At 49.6% G+C, this 6,000-nt stretch overlaps 1 protein-coding gene across 3 annotated transcripts in view; it reads right to left on the reverse strand.

Moving 5' to 3' along the window:
* The window catches only part of CREB3L1 (cAMP responsive element binding protein 3 like 1), a 63,477-nt gene extending 58,468 nt beyond the window's left edge, over positions 1-5,009 (reverse strand). For all 3 annotated transcript variants that reach the window (XM_032691234.1, XM_032691233.1, XM_032691228.1), the window contains exon 1: positions 4,048-5,009. The gene's annotated coding sequence lies outside the window, so the exon portion shown is untranslated. The remainder of the gene's footprint in view (positions 1-4,047) is intronic.
* Between the last annotated feature and the right edge of the window lie 991 nt (positions 5,010-6,000).

The raw sequence follows: 6,000 nt of genomic DNA on the forward strand, positions 1-6,000 counted from the left end.
TCTGAGCTCCCAAAAAGCGTTGCAAAGTCTTGCATCATGCAGAGGCAGGAGAAGCCAGAGAAGCTAGGAAGTGAGAAGATCCACTCTGGCAAGCTGCTGCCACAGGGATAGGGTGTCATTGGGAACAACAAAAGGTGTTTTTACTGAGGAAACGTGGTGCCACGAGTTATTAGTCTTCTAGCAGAGGCAGGAATTCTAGAGCTGCTCTGATGGTGCTGCTCTTGCAGCAGGAGCAAGCCAGCCACTCAGGACTAGTCTGACAAATCTGGCTCCAGCTGCTTGGCTTTATTAACAACAGAAGCCCTGGAGGGGTGGGATCCAGAGGCATCACAGCAATTTTTTCCCCCTTTCCTAAGTACAAAAGACAGAAGCGGAATGTAGCTGAGGAATGCTTCACCCTTGAAAGGGATGTAATAAATCTCCTTGGATGTGATATTTGGTTTATTTTGTGGGAGTCATTCAAAAGGAAAATGCAGATTGTGGAGCTTAGTGCTCAGCCTATGCTGGCAAAGGATCCCCGACAAAGAATGTCCATTGGCAGGGAATCTCCTGACTTTGCAAGTGAGCAAACGCCTCTTTCTCGGTTACTCTAAAGGCTGTTTTGTTATTATATAAAAGATTCTATAAAGCAGATGGCAATTGTTTCTTCTCCAGATCCACCAGAAAAAGTACAAGTAATAATCAGCCCAATTTGCAGGAGGAAGGATTTGGGCTGTGCTCAAGAAAGTGCTTTTTTCCCAGGAAGGTCTCCCGGGCCGCAGGGGGCTGCTGGGGAGGCTGTGGTATCCTGATCGCTAGAAGCATTTCATGCCCACGCCAGACACTGCTCCTGGGGGACTCCACCTCGGAGAGGGGGGATGCCTTCAGAGACTTCCTGAAGTCCCTGCCAACCCTCTGGTGATTATTACTGTATGATTATTATTTTATAGCAGGAGTTGCCACTTTTGGGATAGGGGCTTAAGGAGGTTTCTTCCCATGCCGAAGGTCACTGGACCTAAGGACATGTTAGCAGGCAGAGGTCAAGGAAGAAGAAAACAGAAGGGAACTGATGTGCAGACAGGTTGGATCTACTGCAGCAGCATGGCAAAGAAAAAGCCCAAAAGTGACTGTGGATCTGCCACAGAGCAAGATGAGGCCAGGCTCACTGACAGAGGTGGGCAAGGAAGAGGGAAGGGATTACTCCTGAGCTCTCAAGTCTACCAGAGAACTCCCTAGGGAAGTCATGACAGAGGCCAGTCGGATGGCAGTGAGCCATCTGGGAACCCTAAATCAGGTTTAAAGGGGACCTGGTGGAAGAGGAGCAGGCTGCATGGAGCCAACTAGAGCTGTTTGCAGCAGTTCCACCCTTAAGGAAATCACCACAGTGGAGGGTAGAGGGAACAATCAGCCATTTGGGGTATACAAGCTGGTTTTAAATGGCAGAGACTTAGTTATTGCCATTGGTGGTAAACCTTCAGCTGTAAAAAGCCCAAAGCCCTTCCAGCTGCCCGTTTGGACAGGAATGGGGTAGTTGGAGCAGGCAGATCTGCCACTAGAGCTCCAGGACACCTGGGGACAGATGGAAGCGTGGTCCATACACACACTCAGTGACCTCTGCTGTGAACCCCAGAAACTGCCCAGGCTACCAGTGGTGGCATCACTGATGGAGACCACAGTTCAGAGGGGTCAGCAACACCAAGCTATTGTTTTGTTGCTCTGTTCATTCTCCAGAAACCTCACTCCATCAGGTTACTGCAGATTCCCCTTTCTCATCTGCTTGTGAGAAGAGATTAAAAAGGAGATGATTGTAACATTTTGGTTTCCTAGAAGAAAACGTGTGTTTGAAGCGCTCAGTGGAGGGGATAAAGCCTCCACAATAGATTTTAAGAGCCCTTCAGGTTGTTGCCTGTCATTGTCACCTGCTGGAAATTACATGTTTTCAGTGTTTCCTTTCTTGTCAGGGAACACAAATATCTTCTGTGCTGCACCCTGTGTTTTCACATGGAGAGGAGGTGCCTGTGTGAAGCAAGTGACCTTATCAAGAAATTAGCACTCTTGGGTTATTACCAGGGCTGGATTGAGCACTTTGCTGCTGTTATCATTGCTATTGATTTTACATTTATAGAGAGCTGCAAATTTACACAGTGCTTAATAAACACAAAGTTTCCTGGACTGCAACTAGTATAAGAGAACTGGGAGGCCTTTAAAAAAAAAAAACAACCCACAATTTCTTTATAAACAATTACATGGTATTTCTATGTTATTTTTTCCACTACAGTGATAGGATGAAGATTAGGGGAGCTGCTACCACACTCCTGTACGGCCTCACACACATCAGGACATTGTAAGAGCAAACAGACCTAACATCCTCCAAGACAGAATGCCAATTTTATACTACTTATCCCACTTACATCATCCAAAGTTTTGGACAGAGAGGTCCAAAATGTGCCATGTAAGAGTGAACCAGCAGAAGACCTTGGGTTCTACTCCTGCTGTGCCACTTAAAATTTCACCCACATTTTTCAAAGATGCAGCATTTTCCTCCTGCAAAAGTGGGGTCCAAAAAGTCTTATACTGGGATACAACAGGGGACATTGCTGGACTGAGGTATCTGTAAGCAGTAAAGTGATAGGCACAGCACCATTATCACCACAAGTATTTTGACTGTGGACAAATTATTTGTTCATCAGCTCAAAAATGAAACCCTTCTGTCTTGTGGGTGTTTAAAGAATATGTTTTTTCTAGAGAGGCCTCTGAGAGCAGAATTAATGTCCCCTCCACCATACATCCAAAAGCATCGCTTTGTGGGACACTTCATGGCGGAGAGACTCAAAAGAAGGAAAAGGAACAGCAAACAACCATGGGGACAGGGAGGTTGGAAGTTGCAAGGGAAAAGTGGAGGTCACGAGGCCTTAAGAAAAGGGAAAGGAGCACATGCTGATACCAAATAATCCCTGATGAATTAAATACGCAGGCTGAACAATTCTTGGTGAAAGGACTGGGTTAGGCTCCAGAAGATGAGGCATCGCATATTGGTGATCAAAGGGGACTAGAGACAGCAGTGAGGTTAAGCCCAGTGTTTGAGAAGTGATCAGGTAAGTGGAAACAAATGCCTGAAGGTGATTTTTAAGAAGAAAAAAAAAACCCAACAAAAGAACAAAACAAAAAAGGCTCTAAATGCAGAGATGATGAGGTACAGCAGAAACCCTTTGAGATATATGCTCCCTGGAGGTGGGCATACCTGCCAGGAGTTTGGGTCCTCTGCTGCGAATTCTGTCTTCATCTCCTCATAAGGAGTTAAAGTTCTGCCACTCTTCACTCACTGCTTTTGCAGCAGAGCCCTGGCTGTGAATCAGCCATACCGCTCACGCAGTTTACCTTGGCAGGCTGTGAATGTCCTACTGCGGGCTACAGGGTGTGGACGAATGTGCCCAGGCCCTTTCTACACAGCTTCTCCATATCCTCTGGAGGCTGGCATGGATGAATGGTTCAGCCTTGGAAAATATTATCATCTCCCAGAGAATGCTGGTCCTGACCTGTACCCCAAGGAAGCCAGACTGCACTTGGGGAAAACTTAAAAAGAGGCGAGAAGCAAAGAACTCAGCTTTTGAGAAGTTCACCTGAGAACATTCCCTTACATCTTAGCCTTGATGCTGTGCTTCATAGGCAGCCCAATACCTGCCTATGTGCCACACACAGTGTGGCCTGACATATTTTTGGAGTGCTGGGCATGTGCGGATGTAGCGGATTTATTTGTCTGTCTCTTCCACCAGACTATCCCAAAATACCTGATCAGGCATTAACAGATTGAGACTCCAAGTTCCCACAGCAGAGTTTCCCTACCAGGTACTGCATGTAGCGAGAAGGACCCTGAAGCAGTTTGAAGGCCCTGGACCTTAGTCCAGGCACATCCAAGAGCAGCTCCACAACCACCAGTCCAGGTATCTTCCTGAACCTCTCACATAGAGGCCCAAAGGTAGTCTGTCCAGTTCTATGTCATGATCCCACAGGGAATTGCATATTGTTCTAAATATGAATTTTTCCTCTGTATGCTACTCCGTACCTTACCAAAACAATCATGAAGGCTATGCCATGGTGGTTCTGCCGTGCACAGTGTTACTGCAGAGCTCTTGCCAGTGCTCTCCACGAAACATTTCAACTTCACTTTAACTCATCATTGCTCCATCTGTACATCTCAATGCATCTGCCAGGCACAGATAACATGATTCAATTTGGAATTTTTCCACATGGGCCAATAGATACCAGAGTCTGTATACGAGCACAAAGAAGTTATTTTCAGCTTGTCTCTGACATCCAATTCCACGCATCAGGCTTCCAGAGATATATAAATCATGGAGGTGTCTAAAATAACAGGCCCCAAGGAAACATCTGTCACCTCCACAAGCTTGTGAGGGAAGAGGATGAAGCATTCAACTCCAACATTTACTGAATTTTCTTTTAGCTCTAAGAAAGTAGGGAGCAGACAGTATTTGTGGCACAGCCAGCTGGATATTCTCATTGTCTTCATGCTGCATTTGACCTGTGAGTGTAACACAGGCAATAGAGATGCTCAGAAAACTGGATGACATTTGTGCCACCTCACCATTATCTTTAAAAGAAACAGATTACTTCAATTCCTTTTTGTTTCTGTTTTCCTTCTCAAAAACTGACTGGTGGTTGGCCCTTTGCACCCCATCTCTGAATCAAAGGAACACAGAACTTGCTGTGCTGGAATCTACTGCTGGCTGCTCTAGTCTTGAAACCTGCCACCTCCTGAAGCATGTGGGCCAGAGCCTTGCCTGTCCTGCAGATATTCACCTTTAGATGAAAAATGAGGAAGAGAGCTGTGAAGTTGTGGTTTTGCGCTCTCTCTCTCTCAATCCTCGTTCTGATCAGATCTTCTCTCTGGGGCCACCACAACTCCAGTTAGTCTTTGCTGCTCTTTCTAGTGGAGAAAAGAGCGACGGAGCCTTGGAAGCAGAAGGAAAACACCTCCTCCCGCCCAGCCGGTCCCTCAGCCGGGGCCGCCCTGAGCGCCCGCCCTGCGCTCGCTGACGAGGCGCCGTGCGTGCGGCGCGCGGGCCGGCCCGCGGCGGCGCTGCCCCCTGGCGGCGGGCGGGCGGCAGTGCCGTGGCCGCGGCCGTGCCCGCGTCTGCCTCGCGTGCGCCGCGGGCGCTGAGCCGAGCCCTCCCGACACGGCCGAGGTACTTTTGGTAGATGATCAGGACGGACCCCACTGCACGGGAGCTGAATATTCACGCCTCCTATGTATCTCACGACCCCAAAATTATCGGCGATGTTTCGGAAAGTTTCCGCAGTTTGTTCCTGAGAAACCCGCTGTATTTAACGTGATTTTAGTCAGAAGAAAAAAAAACCAAAACCAACCCCAAATCCGCAACACTTGTCCCTGCCGCGAGTGCCTCGGCTCCGGGCAGGTGATGCCCAAGCGGAGCGGAGGGTGCCGGGCGGGACCGGGCGGCACCGGGCGGCACCGGGCGGCACCGGGAGGCACCGGGCAGCGGCGGCGGCGCGGAAACGCCGCAGCCGGCACGGCCGCCAGGGGGCGCCGCCGCCGCGGGCACGGCGGGGAGGGCGGGCCCGCGTGCGCCGCCGTGCGCGCTCCCGCGGGCAGCGAGGGGGCGGGAATCGAGGGGATTCGGAGGGAAAGGGCCTGGAAGGGCAGTGCTGCCGGTTTAGAGCTCAGCTTGAGCTTCGCCCGGCGGAGCTGCAGAGCCGGGGTCAGGCCTGCCCATCCCTCATCCCAAGCTGGCCATTCCAGCAGACAGTATCTGCCTTCCCTCCGTCCCAAAACAAGGGCATGGGAGAGAGGTCCTCAAATAACTGCTCAGGCTTAGAGGCCACCTCTTCCAGCTCAAAATGTTTCACTAAGCCATTGGAGAGGGATATTTTCCTTAGGGTATATAGGACAAAGGCGATGCTGAAGATGCCTCTCATAGCAAGAGGTCGTTGCGTAAGCGTTCCTGTACATCTTTGCATCACTGTGCTGATGGACGAGCACCA

Source organism: Chiroxiphia lanceolata, chromosome 6 (assembly GCF_009829145.1).
Source record: "Chiroxiphia lanceolata isolate bChiLan1 chromosome 6, bChiLan1.pri, whole genome shotgun sequence".
Lineage (NCBI taxonomy): Eukaryota > Metazoa > Chordata > Aves > Passeriformes > Pipridae > Chiroxiphia > Chiroxiphia lanceolata.